The following is a 10,580-nucleotide window of genomic DNA, read 5'->3' as shown; positions in this document are numbered from 1 at the left end:
GTAAATATCCTGTAACAAAAAGGAGCAGGACATTTACCGGAATTTTACAGGTCGATGACATTTATTTTTCAGTGTGCCTTTAAAATTCACTGACCAGTAAAAACCCCAGGCCTGTAATTTTAAAACGCTGTAAGCTGCTGTAGACATGTAATTGCATTGATTTTATTTGCTTTAATGGAATCAGAAGTCACTGTTCAATGAATCAATTTTTGTTTCAATTAACAGCATATATTTACTAAAATAGACTTATTTCAAAATTAATTTGGTTTTATTTTTTTTTCTTTGTAAAAAATGAAAAAGTTCATTTGTAGATGTGATGCATATTCTTTGGCGTTCTTTAGGATCAAGTTTTGTCCCGTTAGGATTCAAAGATGGGTGCAGTAATCGTATCGAGTCCACCAGCAAACATCAGTCACAGAAGAGTCCACCTTAACGATTATTTTGGGGAAAACGTTTCCGCATTTCAGCTAGGCAAGTCTCGTAAAGTAAAACAGCTCGTCGGTGACTGGTGCCTGAAAAGTTAAAAAAGAATAAAGTTTATTTTATATCGTAGAGAGAAGGATTAGTTGCCCTACTTTGGACCTAAGCGATGGGTTTTGATAAACAACATGATTATCATCAATATAATAGCTTTTCTATTTCTCTTTCATCAACGAAACTGCTTCTAATGTAATTTGAAGACGTAGTTTAAAAGATATGAACATAATTCGGAAGGATATTAAAATCCATGTTTGGACCCACTGTGCTAGGCTTAATCCTAGAACTAATGCCGTATATTGGACCCAGGTCCAAAATATGAAAGGAAATAATTGATGTCCTTGTTTATTGTTGTATAATTATAATCAAAAAAAACTTCAGAACGTTATTAAAAAATAATTATGTACTGCTTGAATCATGGAATAAAGAAATTTGTGGAACAATTTTATATCACAGCAGCAGTATAAGAGTGTAGCAGATATTGTTGCAGCAAAAATCAAGAAATTGTTGATCATGGCCTAATGATTGGATTTGTTCAATTAAGGTTTTCATGATTTGAAAAACGAAATATTATCAAAATCAAATGTAGCCATGAAATGTATAAAATTCTCAAGTCATATATGGGGATGAAGGCAATAGAGGAAATAAATAAAAATCCTGAAGGGAGCATAAACCAGCATTCAATGTAGAATTTCTCGAATAACAGCTAAATAATCCAAATCTTGGATATGAGATAATGCTTTAATTTTATTGAATAACACAGCATTATGTTATGAAATTGGGTATCACTTTTTAACTACACATATTACCTATGGCATTGAAGTAAATTTTATGAAATTTGGTTTTGTTCTTCCTTTCTAACATGGAAATCTTTAAACTGCCTTTTGGAATGTTAACCATTTTTCTTCGGATACATGTTGAAATTTGGTAATAATCAATAAAACTATTAGCAAGGTTGTTTTCTTCGAAATAATACCTAAATTTTTGGATGAACTTCCGTATTTAGGGTTCGTTGCCCTGGATGAAGATAAAGGTTGAGGGGGTCGCAATACAACTTCATCACATACAAATGTTATTTCGACCTGAAACTGATGAAGGAATAAGAAAGAAAACTCACAATCATAATTTTGTTAAAAACTACATTTTTAAAACCATCTCGGGCTTTAACACTTCCGCCGTAATGGATTGTATTTTTCTGAAATAACATCAGCAAACGACGTTACGATTTTGAAACTTCTTCGATCAAAACGTAATACCACCAGGAACTATACAGTTGCGAGTTTTGTAAATAATCTTGTGTTTTGCTTCCATAAAGAATATAACTGGTAATCCTTTGGTCGAATTATTGTTGACTTTTGAACTCAGACGAATCACAAACCTTGAATCTGGGATTGCAGGTTCATTTGCAGCGCTAACTCGTTTACGAATCTGCATTCTTTCTGAGGGCCCCGCACGGCTTTTCGACCACTCCAGCTTAATGATAATCAATTCCATAACAAGTTTATGGCTGTTTCGACAGCTAAAATTAATCACTCTAATTAAACAAGCAAATAGAACGTTTGAAACAGAAATTTACCTTATTTTTAACGATTGATGTCGAGAACTTTCTTAAATGATTGAAACCAGTAAGCAGGAAAGCCTTTGTTTGTTTTCATTCAAGCATAATATTTCAAATGGGAATGAGACTAAAAAACTATTGATCGTTGTTCTGTTTTATTGAGACTCTTATTGAGGAAAACGATAAAAATAATAAAATTATAATATTTTTTCAAAAAATAAGTAGGACTGATTTACACCCTTTCGAAAATCAATCACTGATTATCTGACTGCTACACGCTTATACATTTGCACCCAGATAAGGGGTTACAGTACATTCGATTTACTCAATTTTAATCACGTCTTATCAACCTTCGGTTCGACGTTTTGATTATAAATTTAAAATACTCGAAGAGTTAATTGTTTTCGGGGATGCATACATTGCATACCTATCCTGATTTTGCCTCTGCTGACTTTTTTATTTACCTTTACTGACCTGCTGGACCCAACAACCGAGTTTATTGTTGTGACGAGGTTGCAACATGTGCAACATGTTCCTCCACTTATCAAAAAATGAAGGCCTTCCGAGTTGTTCAATTTGGCTCCTCCTGTCGAACAGCTGCGGGAAATGAATTGCAATCATCTTCTAGATTGAATCGAAGCACAGTAGACAATTGTTCAGGAGCATAATCTTTCTCACAAAAAATGTATGAATGTCGAAGCTAAGTTAAAAGATTTGAAATTAACGAAAGGAAATCAATCAACTAAACTAAATACTTACCAACAATCTGGTGTAGGGAACGCTTAAGACTTGGCGATTTTCTGAACGTTGGGCAGAACAGAGCGGCACGGTTGTCGTTGAATTTGGCACTTTTCTAGGCGCATTTGGTAGTCTACTTTTTATGTGACGGTTTACTACCGTCTTCTTTTCCTGTCTTGAATTTTTTTCACAGAAATAACAAACGAACTGTTGCTGTTACGAGAATTCGTTTTGTTCCGATAGACAACCGAGAATTTTGCAGTTCTGTAATTTGATATCAGCCTGTAATCAAATGCTCACTTAAAAATAAATGACTATGACCTGTAAAATTACGGTAAATGTCATGCTCCTTTTTGTTACAAGGCATTTACTGTACTATTCAATGATTTTTCATTTAAATTTACACGTTTCATAAATTACAGGCTGGTTTATTTTAAAGGCATCCGTATTCAATGACACGTAATAGTCATTATTTTTTTCTGTGATAGACAGTTTTAAAATAACACATGCTGGAAATAATAAAATTTTATATGACATGAACAAAATTCAGAAAATATTGAAGTGGTAATTTGAATTCATTTTTACTGTCTTGAGCTTTGAGCATAAGAAATTAGTTTCCCGATTTCAGATGGGCCAATTATATTATAAACACGTTTCTCAAAGTTTGGAAAAGCATGAAGAAAACTTTTAATTACGGGCGTCTGTTTACGAAGGTTATGTGTGCGCGTTTAAGGTGTGTTCTGCTTTCTTATTACTTCGATTTGACTTCATAACCTGTCGTCTGCACCAGACGGGACAAAAAACGAATTACCAGCAACTGCAGGTCTATTTGGCTTCCGGAACGGAAAGGTTTGGTCCTAAGCAAATAACTACCATTATCCAAAGGCCGAAAGTAGGAAATGCTTTTCGTTGGTAGATACCAACCGCAGATATTTAAAAAGAAAAACGTTACTTTCAATTTAAACCTAAATTAAATAAACACTTCAAATGTTGTCCCTGTAACTGAGTAATGAAAGAGCAATCAATATTTCACCTTGGGTTAGGTCTGCGGTTTGAGGTTCCCCACAGAAAAAGAATAAGCATAAAGATGAAGTTTTTTTTTAAGGTGAATAATCTTATTATTTTAAATTGAAGCTTTTAATCAAACTAAAAAAAGTGATGCCTAATGAACTGCGATGCTGTAATTCTAGTATATCTACATATACTCAAATCATCTTTACATCAGTCTCCGGAAAATGTTTTGCTCATTTCCCAGTCAATCACCACATGATCCTTCCATTCACCATTATTTTCCCAGATTAACGTTCGACGATGAATTACTTTCTTTTTCGGTATTTCCCCGGAAAACTAAATAGCACCGACAGTAAACATCATTAAGTGGCATAGAATGGAACTCCACATCCCATTACCCACAAAAGCTTAAGTTGCTGCCGTATGTCAGTCTATAGCTTCCGGGGGTGGAGTGATTGCTTCTTGTTTATCAAAATCTTATCAGCGAGCAATGGTGGCAGAAGAAACTGTGGACACCAGAACAGCCAGAAGTTGGGTGATGAGCGAGCAGCTGACCAAATTGTGTAGAGAAAACAGTAAGTTTTGCTTCAGTATTGATTTGGACAAACAGAATCCATTAGCTGTTTTCATTTGGCTCTCAGTAGTAAGAGAAAGCTTTTTTCCAATCATTTCAATTTTAATCTGAATCGACATTTCGGCGAATTTTATAGAAACTAAGTAGAATTTCTAATGAGAAAGGATATGAAACTGATAGTTGAACAGGTCAAAGCTAGAGCGCTTTGGGTAGAAGAAACGAACAGATGTTGAAAGAATGTGAGCTAGGGCATTATCAAATATAGTAATAAAACCAATATACCTCACTCTTTAAAACACAAGGCGACACATCAAGCACGCCATCATGTGAAGAAAGTTCTAACTATCATGTGTAAACATCGATGATCTGAACTGCTTCTGGTGGATTTTTGACATGTAGGTGGTGCTGTTGCCGCTTGGTGGTGGTGATGTTGGTACTATTAGTGACTTTAGTAGGAACTTTCATCAGTAGGTGGTGCTGACTTGCGTGTCCTTGATGAGATGTATGGAGAAGGCAGACAGCAAATATATTAATAAAACCAATATACCTCACTCTTCAAAAAACAAGACGACATATCAAGCACGCCATCATGTGGAGAAAGTCCTAACTAACATGATAAACATCGACGATCTGAACTACTTCTGGCGAATTTCTGACTTGTAGGTGGCGCTGTTGCCACTTGGTGATAGTGATTCTTGTACCACTGATCACACTGACATGACACTTACAACAAATATTCAACGATTTTCTGTCTAATTTTTTTTGTCAGATTTTGTAGGTTCGCAATACCGACGGCAGGTGGCGAACCTGAAAAATGTAACAAAAAATACCCTATAGGAAAAATGTACCTGTTTAATCCGATTTTATCGTAGAAATTACCTCTTTTTTTCAAAAGTTGGGTGGCATTTCCTAACTGGGATAGCATTTCTTCAAATCGATCGATGCGCACTCTGGAATCGATATTGCGTACTATTGCAAAAATTATCCAGAAAACGAAATCGAGTGTCCAGTCAGTACGGTCAGTGGTTGTACTATCGGTGACTTTAGTAGGAACTTTCGTCAGTAGGTGGTGCTGACATGCGTGTCCTTGATGAGATGTATGGAGAAGGCTGACAGTGGGGTATATTTGTTTTAATATATTTGGCTTTGTGTTATCGACAGCTTTCAAACTGCCTGTGTGATTCTTTGCCCAGCACCAGCAAGTTGTTTGTAGTAAGTAACGAAAAAGTTTTTTGTAAAAGCTGTCGATAAAGCGGGCCATAGACTACACAAGTGGCTTGAGCAAATTCGATGATTCCACGACGGTTGTTTCACTGACCATACTGACTGGACTCTCGATTTTGTTTGTTGGATAATTTTTCCAACAGTACGTAATATCGATTCCAGAGTGCGCATCGACCGATTTGAAGAAATGCTATCCCAGTTAGAAAGTGCCACCTTACTTTCGAAAAAAAAAACAGGCAATTCAGACGATAAAATCGGGCTAAACAGGTACATTTTTCCTACAGGGCATTTGTATCGGAAAATGGTAGGTTCGCCACCTACCGTCGGTATTGCGAACCTGCTAAATTTGACGAAAAAAGTTTGCCAGAAAATGTTAGAACTTTTGTTCTAAGTGTCCTGTCAGTAAGATCAGTGGTTGTTTGATTCTACACTCGCCCACACACGATACAAACATATTTCACGCAAACACAAACGATTGCTGGCGGAAACAGCAACAGCAACAACAAAAATCCTCTCCACCCCGGCTGAGCTGAGTAAATGGCCTGAGTTTTGTACAAGCAGCATCATACAATCTCCTACAATCTCGATCAGCGCTCCACTCAGTAATGCCAACCGAGTCGCATCATTCAGAATCATCGGTTTTGCGAACATCACATATCGGAGATGAGTGAGATACGAACTGATCCATTCTGAATGTGACTCACTCAGTATCTGCCTGGCTTATTTGAAATTGAAAAAAAGGGGGAAGTGAACATCTTTCCCTCACAAACACAACTATAATTTGATTTTGTTTTCAAATAAATTTATCAATTGGCTACGTTTAAAATTAAGCAGCATTTGCAAATGATCGGTTGCATGTATCACTCACTCACTGCCTGTACCATTCACTCCTTATCCTAGACCAGCATGATTCGCCGTATGCATCACTCATTGGTGAGATTCCAATTTGATGATGGTGCTGCACTGTTTTGACAGCAAGCATCGTGCGAGGTGATCTGTATTTTAGCGATGAATAGAACAAACGATGATCGGATAGGTCCAATAGAAATCAATAACAAAACCCGATCGCTGTACGTTCAGTTGCAAAGTGCAATCAGGAACATTCATTGAAAATGAGTGATTTTCGGAACACTGGTCGCCAGTGAGCCGAGAGAGAAAAAGTCTTCGACTCTCTCCAGCTCGTCACCGCCGATCACTGGACAAGCTGACTCGTTTGCTTTCGGATGCGCATGCTAGCAAATACTTCGTCTTGGACGTATTAATCATTGACCCAATCCTTACTGCTTCGCGTTTCAGTTTGCGGTTAGCTTAAACACCGCCGCAGATGATCTGCTATATCAATAGCTAGCTACTGAAATAAAAATTGAATTAATAATTAAAAAAATAAATGATCTAAGAAACATTGAACAAATTATTTTATTATTTAGTAAATTGATAGTTAATTTAGTTAAAGTACTGGTTCTGGACCTGAAGCTATGGTTAACTTTGCTATGCTTTTTTAAACATGCATTTTTTTCGTTTATAAGACAACTTTTGCATGTTGAATTGATATTACGGGTCAGGAATGAGTTAAATTTTGGTATCTACAGAGGCTACATGAATATTAGAGTGTGGGTTCCTCCGTGGGATCTCCGCCCATTTAACGCCACCAGCAGCTCTTTCGAAAAGCTACTTTTCCCGGTACATATAATGACACATGACAATTTTGATGTTTATGCTTCGCCGCTTTGGTCAATGCGATTAGGGGACTTGATAGGTTCCTAACTACCTTATATTATAGAGACCTTTTGTCATTTTCAGTGATTGATTTGATATCTGTAATAACAGAAATTTTAAGTTTTCCTTAATTTCGTCAACATACATAGTTTGTCATCTCGCACCGAGGAGATACACATCCACAAAAGAGAGCTTCAAATTAGCATGGGAAAACGTTTAATTTAAAAAAAATCGCCGATGCAGGCTTTACAGTCTGAATAAATGACATGGACAACCCAGCCAACATGAAATCGTAAAAGAAATCATCGTCAAAGTCGTACATAGTTGCAACTCGAATCGGAATCGTAAATGTTAACACATAACGCTCGTCCATATCTTATATTCATCGTTGAAGGTGTTAAAACCAAACGAAATACGACTTAGTTACGATGTGGTGGATGAAGTCGTATTTAGTTCGACCGATGTCAGATGAAATCTTATAACAATCACATAAGATTTCTTAAGTCGCGTTTTATTTGTACGTAAATTACGTTCGTATCGAAATCGTTATTAATTACAGATAATATCTTAAATAATCACACATAAGCATCGTCCATTCTCACTTTTGTGCATGTCCAATAATCATCTCATAAAAGGATAATTCAATGTCGTTTAGTGTACATAATAAGTAGTAGCGTCTGATCGTGCAATCATCATCGCGTAAAATGACTGAAGTTTGTTTATGTTACGTTTTCTTTTTTTTTTTTTATTTGTTTGCGCATATATTACACGACTTATGCCTAAGACCACTATGGTCCAACTTGGCTCTGTATGTGTTCTATATTTACAATGGTATTGTATTCTGATATTGTTTGTTGATCAATCTATTTTTAGAATTCGAGTCTACTTTATCGGTAGCTATTATTTGTAGTCCATTTGGCTATGTGCCCTATCCTCTTCTGATTACTCCGTGGAGTTTACAATTTTTTGTCATTTTTGATATCATCATTATCGTGAGTATATGATGTTTTCTTCGTGGTTATTATTGTGTTCTTGTGTTTATACTCCGAGGGAGTTTACAATTGTCTGTTTTCTTGGCCGAAGCCTTCATCTAATTCTGTTTTATACTCATAAGAGTTTACAATTTCTTGTTTTCGTCCGGAGACATTCTTATTCTTGTGGTTTTTGTCCGAAGACCATTCTGTTTAGCCTTAAGTTAACTTAACTTAAGGCTAACTTTTTGTTAGGGGGGTGAGGAATCGAACCTCTCATCATCTGATTGAAAATCAGACCGGCTAGCTGACTGAGCTAACCACCCCCCCCTATGTTACGTTTTCGGGCGGGTGTGGATCGACGATAAACGAATTATTTTCCCATCCGAAAGATTCTATGGAGTAAAGCTGGAAAGGAATCCAGCAAAGCAAGCTCTGATCAAGATGTCAACGTCGGATACTCCCGAAGATTCCCCGGCTCGCCCGGAAGAACATTTGTTTGTAAACAGCATATAACGTTTCCGATTTGCATGAAGTAAACCAAATCAGGTGGGTAGTAATCTAATTTTATAATTTAATTAAATACTGAAATTAAATCTGTCCTGAAGGGATCGCGCCACTTGATCCAAGCTGATGGAGAAGAAACCAGAATTCGATGCGAAATTTGCGCCAATGTAAACGGTTTCCGTTCTTATAATTGCCTGATTCTGGGATTATTGTGTTCACCAAAATGAATAAATCAAATAAATAAAGGTAAGTCAGACTAGGTACTACCATCGGAAAGTACTCTCACAAATTTTCAACATTTTTTCTATGAATTTTTATTTATAGTGAGTGATGACGGAACAGATGGAACAAAACTACAGAACCAACTAGAAAATCATCGAACAATGCCGAAGAATCCCTGGTGGGAGCGGATGGAGCCTTTGGTGATGATGACAGTTTCGTTCCAGAAAACGCTCGACTCGATCGGCTCGAGAACCAAGGGAAGCAAAAACCTGGCTGCGTCTAGGAGAAGGAAATGGACCGGAAGAAAAGCGAAAAATGTGAGTTATGGAACCATCAGAATTTAAAAGCAATAATTTCAATTTCTTAAAGTTGGAAAGTTAACTAATTTCAAATTAAAATCCAAGCCAAACTGCGGCCCTAATTTAATTTTGAAACCAGGGATTAATTTGTAATCTTCTTATGCTATGATATGTTGTAGAATATTTCAAGTATTTTCCAACTTTCCAAGGAAAATTTTGATATATTTTAAGATATTAATTACATTGAAAACTTCAATGTACTTTCAATATCCTTTGGTTTGTTATAAATAAAAAAAATTACAACCAATAATGAATTTTATTTTTATTTTCAGTCAGGTAAACGTTAAGTTATCATTCGACGTTTTCTTCAGTTTGTTATTCGGAAGTATCCGTGAACGTCTTTGAGGCACAATTCAAATTCAAGGGCCAAGCCCTCCCGAAAAAAGTCCCAATACCCAAGTGCGATCGATTGCTTCCGGTTGTCCAGTGGCCCGAGCATTTTCGCTGAACAGCTGAAAAACATTCGCAGAGGGTAACAATGAAGATCGTCGGGAAAAGAGCGAGCAAACGATGGTCCGGATCCGTTGTTTTGTGTTAAGGAATTAAAAATTGTGTGAGTGTCAAAATTTATCATTGTAATTATTCTGCATTATTGGGTATCAATATTTAAAAAAATTTGTTGGAATAAAAATATATTTCAATCGTCAGGCATTTTTATTTTTCCTAGAATCCTATTTCAATCACAGTTCCACACATAAAATGCTACATAAAGAGGTTCACAAAATCGTTGAATGGTACAAATCGTACAAGACTACTTCAAACCTCACTTAAAATGTCGCTTAATTAGTAAATCGAATGTTAAAATTCTTCACATCGTAGTAAGGTACAACGCACTTCGTATAGATTGTGACTCAAGTTGTCAATCAATATTCAAATCTCTGATCATCATAAAATACTACAAAACACCTCGCATAAAGGGTGACTTATATTGCCAATCGATCGTCGGATTGATTCAAATCGTATAAGAGTTCTGCACACATCGTATAAATGGTGATTTTTAATGTCAAACCGTCCCGAATCGTAATTCTGTAAAAATCGACTCGTTCGAAGTAACGTACAACAAATCATCAATGTAACATAAAGTGCCAAAGTGTATCAAACATCGTACATACGATCTTAAATGATGCAGTCGAAGTCTTAAATCAGAAAATAATCAAAACATGTACGTATATCGCCTCCACTTTTGGTAGGTATATGCTATTTTCTGACGTTTTATACGATGA

General features: G+C 36.2%; 2 long non-coding RNA genes across 2 annotated transcripts; one reads left to right on the top strand and one right to left on the bottom strand.

The window, feature by feature from the left end:
• Positions 1–271: 271 nt before the first annotated feature.
• Positions 272–2,192, bottom strand: LOC129740593 (uncharacterized). The gene is made up of 3 exons (XR_008736297.1): positions 2,054–2,192; positions 1,856–1,996; positions 272–512 (listed from the first exon to the last, which is right to left on the bottom strand). It is a non-coding gene; the product is annotated as an uncharacterized LOC129740593 (long non-coding RNA).
• A 6,504-nt stretch (positions 2,193–8,696) lies between these two features.
• LOC129738446 (uncharacterized) lies at positions 8,697–9,947 on the top strand. Its single transcript, XR_008735517.1, has 4 exons — positions 8,697–8,818; positions 8,878–9,022; positions 9,101–9,315; positions 9,630–9,947. It is a non-coding gene; the product is annotated as an uncharacterized LOC129738446 (long non-coding RNA).
• Positions 9,948–10,580: the final 633 nt, after the last annotated feature.

The sequence above is a fragment of the Uranotaenia lowii genome, chromosome 1 (assembly GCF_029784155.1).
Source record: "Uranotaenia lowii strain MFRU-FL chromosome 1, ASM2978415v1, whole genome shotgun sequence".
NCBI classification, from domain to species: domain Eukaryota; kingdom Metazoa; phylum Arthropoda; class Insecta; order Diptera; family Culicidae; genus Uranotaenia; species Uranotaenia lowii.
The sequence above is the reverse complement of the archived record's forward strand: the minus strand, read 5'-3'. Positions and strand labels throughout refer to the sequence as shown.